Source organism: Muntiacus reevesi, chromosome 2, assembly GCF_963930625.1.
Source record: "Muntiacus reevesi chromosome 2, mMunRee1.1, whole genome shotgun sequence".
Taxonomy (NCBI): domain Eukaryota; kingdom Metazoa; phylum Chordata; class Mammalia; order Artiodactyla; family Cervidae; genus Muntiacus; species Muntiacus reevesi.
Window position 1 is genome coordinate 277,759,289 of NC_089250.1, and position 13,878 is coordinate 277,773,166.

Here is a 13,878-nt window from a genome sequence, read left to right on the forward strand (position 1 = left end):
TCAGTGTTTTATAGTTTTCTATGGGAATATAGATCTCTTCTTTCTTTAGGTAGAATCTTTTGTTGCGATGGTGAATGATACTGTTTCATTAATTTCCCTTTCTGTTTTCTCATTGTTAGTGTATAGGAATGCAAGGGATTTCTGTGTGTTAATTTTATATGCTGTGTCTTTACTATATTCGTTGATTAGGTCGAGTAATTTTCTGGTAGAGTTTTTAGGGTTTTCTGTGTAGAGGATCATGTCATCTGCAAACAGTGAGAGTTTTATTTCTTCTTTTCCTATCTAGATTCCTTTTATTTCTTTTCCTGCTCTGATTGCTGTGGCCAACACCTCCAAAACTATGTTGAATAGTAGTGGTGAGGGTGGGCACCCTTGTCTTCCTGACTTTAGGGGAAATGGTTTCAATTTTTCACCATTGAGGATAATGTTTGCTGTGGGTTTGTCGTATATAGCTTTTATGATGTTGAGGTATGTTCCTTCTATTCCTGCTTTCTGGAGGGTTTTTTTTTTTTTTATCATAAATGGATGCTGAATTTTCTCAAAGGCTTTTTCTGCATCTACTGAGATAATCATATGGTTTTTATCTTTCAATTTGTTAATGTGGTGTATTACATTGATTGATTTGCAGATGTTAAGGAATCCTTTTATTCCTGGGACAAAGTCCACTCGGTCATGATGTATGATCTTTTTAATATGTTGTTGGATTGTGTTTGCTACAATTTTGTTAAGGATTTTTGCACCTATGTTCATCAGTGATATTGGCCTGTAGTTTTCTTTTTTGGTGGCATCTTTGTCTGGTTTGGAATTAGGGTGATGGTGGAATCATAGAATGAGTTTGAAAGTTTACCTTCTTCTGCAATTTTCTTGAAGAGCTTGAGTAAGATAGGTGTTAGCTCTTCTCTAAATTTTTGGTAGAATTCAGCTGTGAAGCCATGTGGTCCTGGGCTTTTGTATGCTGGAAAATTTCTGATTACAGTTTTGATTTCCATGCTTGTGATGGGTCTGTTAAGATCTTCTATTTCTTGCTGGTTCCGTATTGGAAAGTTATACTTTTGTAAGAATTTGTCTACTTCTTCCAAGCTGTCTATTTTATTGTTATAGAGCTGCTGGTAGTCGTCTGTTATGATCCTTTGTGTTTCAGTGTTTTCTGTTGTGATCTCTCTATTTTCATTTCCAACTTTGTTAATTTGGTTCTTCTCCCTTTGTTTCAAATCTTTTAAAGGCATAGCTTTTTTCCAGGTATATGCTCGGGACTGGAATTGTTGGATCATATGGAAGCTCAGTATTTAGTTTTTTTGAGGAACTTTCATACTGTTTTCCACAGTGGCTGAACCAGCTTACACTCCCCCAACAGTGTAAGAGGGTTTCCATCTCCCCCTCATGCTCTCCAGCACCTATTATTCATCAACTGTTTAATGATGACCATTCTGATCGGTATGAGGTGGCACCTCATTGCAGTGTCAGTTGGCCTTTCTCTACTAATGAGCAATGCTGAGCACCTGTTCATATGCCTGTTGGCCATCTGCATATCGTCCTTATTTTTTTTTTTCATTTATTTTTATTAGTTGGAGGCTAATTACTTCCTTTAGACCACAGATATCAATTGTGAGAGTTACACATTCCGATATAGTCTAAAATGAATGACACCTCTGCCAATGTCTGATGAATGTGCTCTGAGTCCAACCTATTGTTGCTTGTCATTGGGCAGAGTGATGAGGTCTTCAGGAAAGGAATAATGACTTTATTTGGAAAGCCAGTAGACGAACCAGATTCTGTACTTTTGCCCCAGAAATCTTCTTATCAGTGTTAGAGGTGCTTTTTTTGAAGGGGAGGGATGGTCAAACAGTGTTTACTGAATGTAAAATAACTGTAGCCCAAGGGGAAGAAAATTCCTAGCAGAGGAAAGAAAAAGACAGGTTAAATACCCACCTGTGAACTCACACTTTCACACACACAAACACACACAGAGATACACACACACACACACACACACACACACACACACACTCTAAAAGGGGAGCAGGTACAGCTGGCTGTTGCCAACTTTCAATTAATTAACTAATGGCTGTGCTGGGTCTTCGTCGCTGGGCACAGGCTTTCTCTAGTTGCGGGAAGGGGGGCTGCTCTAGGCTGTGTGCAGGGCTCTCATCGCTATGACTTCTCTTGTTGCGGAGCACCCGCTCTAGGCACACGGGCTTGTGGCCCACGGGCTTAACTGCCCCGAGGCATGTAGAATCTTCCGATTATCGAGACCGGGCCTGTGTCCCCTACATGGGCAGGCAGATTTCCAACCATTGGACCGCCAGAGAATTCCGGTTCCAAGGTTTTTTTCCCCCTACTTATTTTTAATTAAAGGACAATTACAGTACGGTGATCGCTTCTACCATACATCAACACAGATCAGCCATAGGTATGCTTACGTCCACTCCACTGTGGAAAACTTTAAAACTGGAATCCTTTATTCTCGAAGCTTTCCATGTAGGTCTGGTCATAATATCCCTTTAAGCCCCCAGCAAGACAAAAGGTTCTGTCTGTTCTGCAAATTTTTATCTCTGTGCAAATGGGAAAATGTCATACCTTTCAAGTCCAGAGCCTTGAGAACAGTCTTAGTCCCTCAGTCACGTCCGACTCTGCAACCCTATCGATTGTAGCCCACCAGGCTCCTGTCCAAGGAGTTCTCCCGGCAAGAATACTAGAGGGTGTTACCATTGACTTCTCCAGCCTTGAGAATCGGTTCCCCTCTATTCCAAAGTCATGGCAACGTTCTTCTACCAAAGAGCCAGCATGAGTAAGCAAAGACAGCAAAGCCCAAGGGTTAGAGCTGAAGGAACAGATCCATGAGGAAGTCAGATCCAGAGGTGTGTGGCTCTTCCTTTGAATAGTAAGTGTTATAACCTCCCCGACTGCTGCAGTCATCTGTCGTCCCACCAGGCACATGGTGCTTCTGCCTAGGTGCTCAGTTGTGTCTGACTCCCTGTGATCCCATGGGCTGCATCCCGCCAGGCACCTCTGTCAGTGGGGATTCTCCAGGCAAGAATAATGTGGTGGGTTGCCAGTATCTCCTGAGGGGATCTTCCCCAAGCCACTGATCGAACTCAGTTCTACTGCATTATGGTGGATTTTTATCTTCTGAGTCACCTGGGAAGCCCACCAGTAACATAAGCAGACTCACTATTTCTTCCCACAGTTCACATTGCCGTTGTTTTCCATTTAGTTTCAATGAGGCCATGGTGGGAGTCTGGCATCAACCTTTCACTATCAGTGTAGCGTAACTCTGAAGTGGAATGTACCATAAATTTTTAAACAGAAGTATGAATAGAATGCGAACTTTCCAATTAAAAAGATAGATATGCAACTAGCAACAAAGGTTTACCATATAGAACCAAGAGCTATACTCAATATCTTGTAATAACCTAAAATGGAAAATAATCTGAAAAATACCACGGGTATTTATAACTGAATCATTTTATTATGCATCTGAAACACTGTAAGTCAACTAACTTCACTCAAATATATATATTATGAAAGTTAGAAAATGAAACCTGTAAAATAAATTTTAAAATGAAATGAAAGAAAGTGAAGTCGCTCAGGCATGTCTGGCTCTTTTTGACCCCCTGGACTATCACCTGGCAGGCCCCGCATCCATGGGGTTTTGCAGATAAGAATACTGTAATGCATTGCCTTTACAGCCCCAAATAGTGCAGGCCAGCTGCATCATACTCACTGATGGTCTGTGTTCTCACTTGCACATTCCAACTCTGCATACAGTGTATTCACATGGGCACTCTGAAGCTGCCTGAAAGAGTCTCAGCTGAGATGGTGGGTTTGTGGAAAGTCCCTGGAAGGAAGTCAGAGGCTGAGTCCCAGGACCTCCCCACTCCTCACTCCCCAGCTCAGCATAGGAGCCCTTCCAGGTTTCACCAGCATCCCAGGGCCCCCACCTCACCCCCCACCGAGTTTCTAGGGCTCAAATGAGACATGGTCCCAGGACACCCGGGAGGACCTGCTTTCAGGGTTCGGGGTCCTCTGGCCAAGACTCAGCCATGGAAGTGAGAGATTTGCCAGCGACAGCTTGGGCTGATTCTCTTCCCGTCAGTATCCCTGGTCCCTCCCTCTGTCCAAGACTTGAGGTTCCCATGATCCGGGGGAAGGTGGGTGTCCTGTGTCCTCCTGCTGTCCCCTCCCTGCCCTCCACAACCGACTGAGACAGAGAAGCGCAGGGAGGATGGGAGGCATGTCTGCAGTTCTGAGCGCCCGGGTGCGCCTGACCCCACCCCGTAAAGATGAGGAGACCATGGGGCCCTAGAGGACAAACAGGATGTGGTCCCTGGGGGTCTGCCGCCACCCCTCGGGGTTCCCATGGCGTTCGACAAAGGCAAGGGGGTGACCACTCTAGGGACCCAACTTTGATATCTACAGGCAAGGCTCAGAAGGCATCTCAGCCCACATCTGACGTCTCACCTCTTTCTGCCTGGTCTGAACCCCTGCTCCAGGAACTCAGATTCTCGCCCTGAGTCAGCCGTCACAGCTTGGGTCCAAGTAGGACTCAGAACTTGATTTTCCCAGTCCCCTCCAGAAATGGAATTTCCTTCTGATCTTCAGTAAGTTCATAAATTATTGCAGAGGACCTACTCTGTAACAAGCATTGGTGTCACACAGCAGAAATGCACCCATGATCCAGGTAAACCCATTTCTGTAGGTAGTTGAAGAACTCAGATTCAGCAGAAGGCTGGCATAGATGGTACCATTCAATTTTTTTTTTTAAACAGAAATATGAGAATAACTGGGGTTCATGTCCACATTGTGAACATTCAAAAAAATGAAGATCCTGACATCTGGTCCCAGCACTTAAAGGCAGAAAGAGGAAAATTAGGGAAAAAATGGACACAGTGATAGTAGTAACACAGAAGCCCAGCTTGTCACACTTCTAGTGATCCTGACATTTCTTGGTGAAAGAATTCTTGGGCGGTTTAATTCTAAGCCAGGAGAGACATCACACACAGACAGCTCAATGAGCAACTAAGGCCTGGAGCGTGATCTTCACCCCATTTGCCAGCTCAGTTCACACTGGGATCCTCATGGTGTTATGCTCTTCATCCCTCCGCTTGGATGAGCCAAGCCACATTGTGACCTAGTTGATAACTTAAAAGGGACAAGATTCTCAAATCCTTGGCTTTGGTGACAAGAAGCAAACAAGACAAAATGCGCAAATATTGATGGATTCACACAACACATGCAAAGCCTCCTTGGGGCTAGTGTTCCCTCTGCAGTCCCTCAGTGATCTGGAGTGGAATGTGCAGTAGAATTCTCGGTGATGAGAGGACTTTTTAAACATCTGCTCTGTTCAGCACCCTGGCACCTGGCCACAGGGCGCTACTGAGCACTTGAAACCTGGTGGGTGTGACTAAAGAACTGAACGCTTACTTCATACACGTGTAGAGTCAGTGTCTGTACCACCTGGCTGGGTAAGTACTTTATCGGCCAGTGCAGATCCAGACTGAGGGGGATCTTGTCCTGTTTCTACCCCTGGAACCCCAGCAGCCTCAGTGCCCACAGCTGGGAAAAGGTTGAGGTGTTCCCCGGTGGCTCAGTGGTAAAGAATCCACCTGCCAATGCAAGAGACATGAGAGATGTGGGTTCGATGCCTGGGTCAAGAAGATCCCCTCGAGAAGGGAATGGCAACCCACTCCACGATTCTTGCCTGGAGAATCCCATGCAGAGAGGAGCCTAGCGAGCTACACACTGTCCACGGGGTCGCAAAGAGTCGGACATGACTGAATCGACTTAGCACGCACACACGCAGCCTCCTACGGCTAGTGGCACCATATTGGCTATGCCAAACAGAATATAATTCAGCTTTTTATTTTGCCAACTTGCGTTGCTTTTATTGTTGCTTCATGGAAAGCATTTTGTTTTAAATATAGCAGTGTTCACATGTCAATCTTTAGCTTCCAATCTCTTCCCCCCCATCCTTCCCCTCTGTAACTCTAAGTTTGTTCTCTAAGTCTACAAGTCACCTTCTGACATGTAAATACGTTCAGCCTTGTAAACTATTAATGAACAGAGGTGTTTTCTTTAATTGGCTTTCTATTATTCTAAACTGAATAATTTGAAGGCTCAACTTGCAAATTTCTATGCTTTCCTGGAATTGTAGAAAAAGTCGGATGATCATGGCAAGCTACCCAGTATGTGTAATTGATTATAATACCATCTTCCCAACGATTTGATACTTAAAACAGAGCACTAGAAAAGCCAGGGGATTGCTAATAGGTTATGAGATTTCTGAAGACGATCCTATAATTCTTGGACTCCACTCTTCACCTCAGAGCTGCTGGGCCGCTTTGCAGGAGGAGAAGGAGTATCCACGGAGGAAGCCCTTTCAAAAGAGATCCAGTCTTTTTTTATAACATTCTGCGTGTTCAAGGATGGGGCAGGTCAGGGCTCAGCATGGTCTTGGTTTACATCGAATTCCTCATAGATAGTGGGATCAGCAGAGAGGTGCATGGGGCTCAGGGGAGTGGGGGTGAACAATCTCTCACGGAGGGTCCCATGGTCCAAGGGGGCATATATCACGTCTTCTTCTGGAGAGTCCTGAGAGGAAGGAAATGTGACTGATGGACTGAGACGTGATCTTTGAAGGCTGGGGCATTGGGCATTGGAGGGGCTCGGGCTATGGCAAGCGTTTGGGCAGGGAGGGCTACCTCGCTGTTCACTGTTCTGTCTTCCTTGGGCTCTCCTTCCATGATTGCAACATCTGCAAACGGAAGAGGGTCAAGGCTCTTAGGTTGGGGGCGATTCTTCAAGATCTCCGTATCTTTGGTGGGGACATCAAAGCCAGGAAAAGGCCTGGGTGTGCCCCAGGTTGCTGAGCCTGTCTACTCCACTTAAAAAAAAAAAAATCCCATATTCAAGCCCAGCCACTGACGGACTCTCTCTGGAACCTGTGCAAACACTCGGAGCCCATCCTACGTCTTCAGTTATGGACCATCCTCTAATGCATATCAGCAGATTCCCAAGATCATAAAGGGCACAAGAACAGACGGCTGTGGCTGGAGCGAAGAACGGGGCTTGGAGCATCCCTGGTGGCTGGGGATAAAGAGTGCTCCTTTCAGTGCAGAGACTGTGGGTTCTGTCCCTGGTGGGAGAACCGAGACGCCATGTGCTGTGAAGCAGCTAAGCCCCACAGGCTGCAACTGCTGAGCCCGAGAGCTCCGGAGCCTTGAACCACACCCCAGCACCACAATTAAGAACCCCCATGCTGCTGCCAAGACCTGCTGCAGACAAAAATAAATGAACACATATTTTCATATAAAGAACAGGGTTCCATGGTTTTCTGGACGATATTCCCTCAGGGGATACAACAACAGAAATCAGTTCTTAACCTAAAGGAAGTGAAAATGCCATTCTCTGCTCTGAGCCCACCTCCCCCTGGGTCAGATGCCACTATGCTTCCCTCCTTCAGACTTATGATTTTGCCTAGAACACCAATGACAATTTGGCTCTTCATACTTACTTGTTGGGTAACCAGTGACAGAGAAGAACAGCGAGGAGGATGCTGGTATAGATGAAGGCCAAGAAGAGCCTAAGGAGAAGGTGCAGCTGGCTGGAGTGGCCTTGAGGAAGCTGTGCTTCTGCCAACAGGCGAATGGCAGAAGGTTTGGTTTTTGGTTTTATACACCCTGCCCCTACACACAGGATTTATTGTATCCTTGTGTCAGAGTGTGTCAGAAGCTCTCAACCTGATCAGTTATGGTCTCCACTTCCCAGCAGGTACCAAAGCCTCCAGGAGAGATGCTAGCAGGGGATAAAGTAAAGAGGCTGTGCAGACCAGCAGAGGTCTGAACCAAGGTCCCCCAGGCACTGATACAGTTTTTCTCTGCTGCCCGCATGACAAGGCATGGTATTTTTGCGTGAATAGGGACTTCTTTAATCCTCAATACATATCCCCCTCCATCAACATATACGTGGAATGGAATCCTCAAGAAGAAATGATACTTATATTTCTGAACTCTGGAAAGTTTTGTTCATAAAACACTAACAGAGAAATAGACCATTTTTAACGTGCTCCCTAAAATTCTCTGCTTGTCCAATGCCATCGGACCCCAAATACTGGTGGAGGGAGGATAAGCATCTCCCTTAAGCATGGGGTCAAGTCACTCTGTCTCGCTTTCTTCAAATTAGAAAATCCCAGTCCCAGAGCATGAGAAACTCAATGCCCCCTCTGGCTCTAATACAGACCATGATCTCAAATGCTGACAACACACGGATGTTGAGGAGCCCAAATCACAGAAATGGGAGGTGGTAGAACCAACACTCACACAGGAACCCTCTGTCTTCTCAGAAATTTGCTGAGATAGGAGCCCATCTTGCTTACCTTCTGTGGTGTGTGGATCCATGGTTGATGGGCAAGTATTTGTAGTGGATCCTAGGGGGAAACAGACAGAAGGGTGAGCAGGTAATTTTCCTCATACTCACTGAATGAGGACTATACTTTCTGAAACGACCTCCTTCCTGTCCTTACTCTGTCATCCCCCAGAACACTGAAGTGGGAGGGGAGAGCTCCTGGTCCCTCCCTGTGAATGTGTTGAGTAGACCCTCCATCCTGGAGAAGTGATGGTAGAATGATGCGGGAATGATATGCCTGGGGGTGAAAGACAGCTGTAAGCAAGAGACATTCTCACTGCTCCGGGAATGAGTATCGATGCTCCTTAACTGGGAAATGACCTGTGTCTCAGAGGTGCTTCTGGGAGAACACTAAGAGAAAGGGGCGGATGCAACCTCTTATCTTCCCAAATCAAGCCAGCCTCTCTTCCTCCTGGGTCTACCCTGACCCTTTTCTTCATTTGCCTGGATAGACAGGACTCTGATGAGGAGCACCGAAACAGGAGGTGGAAGCGGGTTGAGATGCCATCTACCATCTCTCTTCTGCTCTGGTTCTCATTGCCTCCATTTCTCCACAAGTCCTAAGGCTCCCCAGACACCAGCACAGGGCCCTTGAGACAGAACTCAGTGATATAGTAAGATGTTATGGAAAAAGCCAAACGGACTTCTTGGCCAATGCAATGTAATTTAGTGCATTGTAAAGCACGGGACACTTCTTAGCGCTCTGGAAACAAGAATAGTGCAGTGAGTTTCCATTTCCGCCTCTAGGGAACCATATTTTGTCAGAACTCTTCACTATGACCCGTCAGTCTTGGGCGGCCCTGCACAACATGGCTCATAGCTTCACTGAGTTACACAAGTAGCTTCATCATGACAAGGCTGTGATCCAGGAAGGGGAGATAGTGAGGACACAGGAGTCTGTCATGCTGCAGTCCACGTGATCACAAAGAGTTGGACACAAGTTATCGACTGAACAGAAACAAGAAAGCAGCAGGGCCCGGTAAGGGTTCCTCACCTGTGACAGACAGGAGCAGGGGGTCGCTGGAGTCTGACCACTTGTAGGGAGAGTGATTGAAGGAGCCGTAGCACCTGTAGACCCCGCTGTGGGCTGCGGTCCCAGGACCCAGAGGGAACGCTGCCTGGAGTGCTCCTCGAGGGTCTCGCCCTCCAGCGGGCAGGCGCCCAAGGTTCTTCCCCTCCCTGTGAAGGAGAAACTGGTGACAGGCGCGCTTGGAGCTGCAGAGCAAGGTCACACTCTCTCCTGACTTCATCACGGCGTCCCCCTGGGCTGAGAGAGAGGGTTTCTTGGACAGACCTGGAAGGAGGAGACCTTGATCTTAGAGCATTGAGTAACTCAAGTCCTAAATAGAGGATTAAAGCCCGAAGTGTGCAACAAGAGAAGCACTGCATGAGAAGCCTGCCCACCACCAGGACAGAAAGTCCCACAGCAATGAATACCCAGCACAGGTAAAAATTCAAACATAACTTTAGTAATGGACTGTCATTTACTCTCCTTTCTCTGAAAAGTAATATATGTATATGAACAACTAAATCAGTCTTATGTACAACAGGAATTAGCAAGATCAAAAATCAACTAGACTTCAACAAAAATAAATAACAAATATACTTCAAAAATCAATATGATGTGGGGTTCTCTTGAAAGACGGAACCTACTAGGTTCTGCTGGGACCATCAGAAAACATGGTACTGACCCAGAAACAGACATAATGGCTGGGAAATTGCCAGAATCTCATTGCATTTAGACCACTTCAAACTTGAGGGAGTGTTCAGTGCTGCTCTGCCCACTCCCAGGGGCTGGAAGCGACTCCATAGTGGGGAGGGTTGGCAGGGACACCTCCTTCCTCTTTGTGCAAAAGGATGCTTTAAACCACAAAGCTGAGCAACTTCAAGGTGTCAACCTCCGTCCTGACCACCCAGGGGCCAGACTGCAAGGGCGTCTGGTACTACAGTGCTCCTGACAGAGGAAGGGATGTCTGACGTGAAGGCAGGAAACCAGCCCCTTAACCAACCATCATTGGCTGCCTGAGTCGGGAACTGCCCGGGTCCCTGCTCTGGTACATTTTTCTCCATTGCTCGTTCTTTCACGTTCTTCCTGCTCCACTCTGTCACCAGCTGTGTCTTCTCTTTGGCACATGGCAGGTACTCTGTTCTCTTTTCCTTCCGTATTTACACATCCTCTCTCTCCCTGGTTTGTTCTCTCTCCAGAGTTTCTGAGCATCTCTGCACGCCTGTCATTGTCTCCCGGTACTGATGCTGGACTGGACACCAGACCTTCTGTGACACAGACAGCAGAAGGGACTGGTCTGGACACACTCACCTGTCAACACGATGTCCACGGGGTCACTGGGGGCTGACCACACATAGGGGTAGTGGCTGAGAGAGCCGTAGCATCGGTAGGTGCCCGCACTCCGCAAGGTCATGGGGCCAATGGAGAAGTCAGCTGAGGCATGCCCGCCCGTGAACGTCTCTCCACGTGTCTGGAAATGCCCTGTGTTATTTTTCTGGTGCAGGATAAACTAGTCAAAAACCAGCTGTGATTGACAGTGAAGGGTCACATTCCTTCCCTCCTGCACGAGGTGGCCTGGGTGGGCTGAGATGGATGGTTCTATGAACACACCTAGGAGCAAAGAAGTTGTGAGCTTCAGTGGTCACCCCACCTCAGCGCTTCTGCTGTCATCTGAAGGTGTGAGAAATGTCCCCATGAACCAGCAGAGCCAATTACCCTTCCTGTCTGTCCTGTTGCATTCTCTCTAGCCTTGTTCTCTTGCTCTGGCTTATGCTTTTCTGTTTCTCTGTGCTCAAGACCTCCAGCTTCCTCTGTGTTTATTCTAAACTCTTTAGCTGTTGAATCTGCTCTCAGCTTCATGCATGCATACTCAGTCACTTCAGTCCTGTCTGACTCTATGGGACCCCATGGACTGTAGCCCGCCAGGCTCCTCTGTCCATGAGACTCTACAGGCGAGAATAATGGAGTGGGTTGCTATGCTCTCAGTCTCTTTCCATCTCTAATTTGCGTTTGAGGGACTGGGGTGGTTCTGACGATGCATACCCTGTCTCCCACCACATACATCTCTTATAACTTGGATGATGACTCGCATCATGGGGAAGGCAGTGGAGGAAAAATGGATCCCATCTGTGACCCCACCTCACGCCTCTGGAGACATTTTTGAGACTCCTCCCTGGGGTTCCAGCTCCTTCACAGGGAACTACAGCTCCCTACTGGGTGGCAGTTGCTGGATCAGGGTCATTCCCATCCTCCCTGCTAGCAGGCAGTGGCCGCATCCTGTCTAACTAATGCCGAGGGATGCTACTCCTTCCTGTGCTGGGGCACCCGTCCATCTATTCAACACCCTGAGTTTAAACTCTCAGAGTGGGTTCTCTTTCACTGGTTTGCTCCTGCCTGGGAATCCTGAGTAAGCATTGGGTGCACTGGCTTGTGGACCTAGGGTAGGACTGCCTGCAGGCTCGGCCATCCCGGGCTGTCTGGACCCCTCCTACCTGTGACCACAATCTGCAGGGGGTCACTGTATGGGTACCAGTAATCTCCACAACACGTGTAGGACCCGGCATGTTCTCTGGTCACTGGGCCAAGTGTACAGGTGTTTACATGACGTCCCTGCAGCTCAGGCAAACTGGTCCCACCTCTTTTGAACAGTCTGAATCTCTTAACTGGAGAATTGGAGTGACACCGAAAAGTCACAGTCTGTCCTAAGGGAACCACGGGCCTTGGCCAGGCTGACAAAGAGGGCTTCTCATATGCACCTAGGAGAGATGGAGGCACAGGCTTTGAGAAGAAAATAGGATCAGTGTCACCTCCCCCCTGCCCTCATGGGCACTTTCCCTTCAATATTTCCAGCTCTCCTCCCCTAAACTGCATCATCTTGATGCTCAAGAATATATAGGGCTTGGGGACAGACAGGGACACAGTCAAACCAGGATGGACATCATGGAGATTCTAAGAATATGATTCTCAGACGTGATTCTTCTCAGGAGAAGTATCATTCTTTGGGTTGACAAAATGTTGATAACCTTTCTCTCAAAATACAAAACACTGGGGATTCCCTGTGAGTCCAGTCGTTAGGAATCAGCACTTTCTCTACCAAGGGCCCGGGTTGATCCCTGATCAGGGAACTGAGATCCTGCAAGCTGCATGATGCAGGCTAAAGAAAACACCACAGAGAAATTGATGCATGGAAAAGAAGTGAAAGGACTTCCCTGTTGCATTTGTTGTAGTTCAAACGGTACAGAATATTCCTGCAATGCAGGAGATCAGGGTACAATCTCTCCGCTGGCAAGATCCCCTGGGCAACAAATGGCAACCCCCTCCAGTATTCTTGCCTGGAGAACCCCATGGTCAGAGAAGCCTGGTGAGCTCCAGTTCATGGGGTCGCAAAGAGTCGGATACGACTGAGTAACTAACAGTAACACAACTAAGAAGAGAAAAATCCACTTGGCTGAAAAGCAGGAAGGAAAGCACGAATCCCGCTCCTTTGTTAGCTAGCCTCCATCAAATGTGGGACGAGGTCCAGGTGGCCCTGCCTGATGCCCAGCCCCTCCTCTGGGGTCAGCTCTAGCGGGCGGTCCTGCATCCTGTTGTGAGTGGCTGGTTGGAGTTGCCACCGTGTGGGAGAGGGGTCTGTGGGCTGCAGCCGCTTGCCTCCCTCTGATGATAGAAATGGCACTCAGGGCCTCAGCTCTCAGCTCCCAGACTTCACACTGTCCATTCAGGTCCAGAGTTCAGAGCTGGGCTAACCTCTGGGGAGAGTGAAGGTGAGTATCAAGGCCAATATGAGGACTTAGGACCACATGGCACGTGGCTCTCACTGTACTGACAGGGGTCTCACCCTGCCCCCCGTGTCATCTGCCTCAGCCCCGACTGCTGTGCTGACCACAGAAATAAGGGATGGGGAGGACTCACCCACAGCTGCCCAGATCCTCAGACTCACAGAGAATCCTAGAAGGAAAAGCCTATCAGAGATGGCTTGTCCCAATGGACCCCACGCTCCTTGCAAGCTCATCCAGGGAACCTTGTCAGTGCTGTGGAGACCCCCGCTTTCCACCATAAACCTCTCCTACCGTGTCTTTGCAGACTCACCGAGACTCAGGAGGCTGAGGAGTGTGGGGCACATGGCTCTGCTTCTGTGAGGCAGGAGGCAGGACTGAGCAAAGCTGACCGAGTCACAGGATGCGGAAGGTGGGCGGTGTTGTTGGTTCAGTCAGCCTGGTGCAGGTCACAGGGGACGATGGGCAGCCTCTTCTCACGCCAGGGATGGAGGTCTGTCTCAGCCTTGTCACTGAGCAGGCCTCGTGACCCGAGCATCACTTTTTGTTTCCCTGAACACTATGGACGTAGGAGGATTTGAACAGGTCTTGCTGCCTCATGAAGTAGTAACGGTGATTCAGTGTATAACATGTTGGTGGCAGTGGTTTAGTTGTAAAGTTATGTCCAACTCTGGTGAACCCATGGATTGTATC

The 13,878-nt window shown here is 48.0% G+C and overlaps 1 pseudogene; it reads right to left on the reverse strand.

Annotated features, from left to right (window-relative positions):
- Window positions 1-6,435: 6,435 nt before the first annotated feature.
- LOC136158963 (putative killer cell immunoglobulin-like receptor like protein KIR3DP1) lies at window positions 6,436-13,532 on the reverse strand (annotated as a pseudogene).
- Window positions 13,533-13,878: the final 346 nt, after the last annotated feature.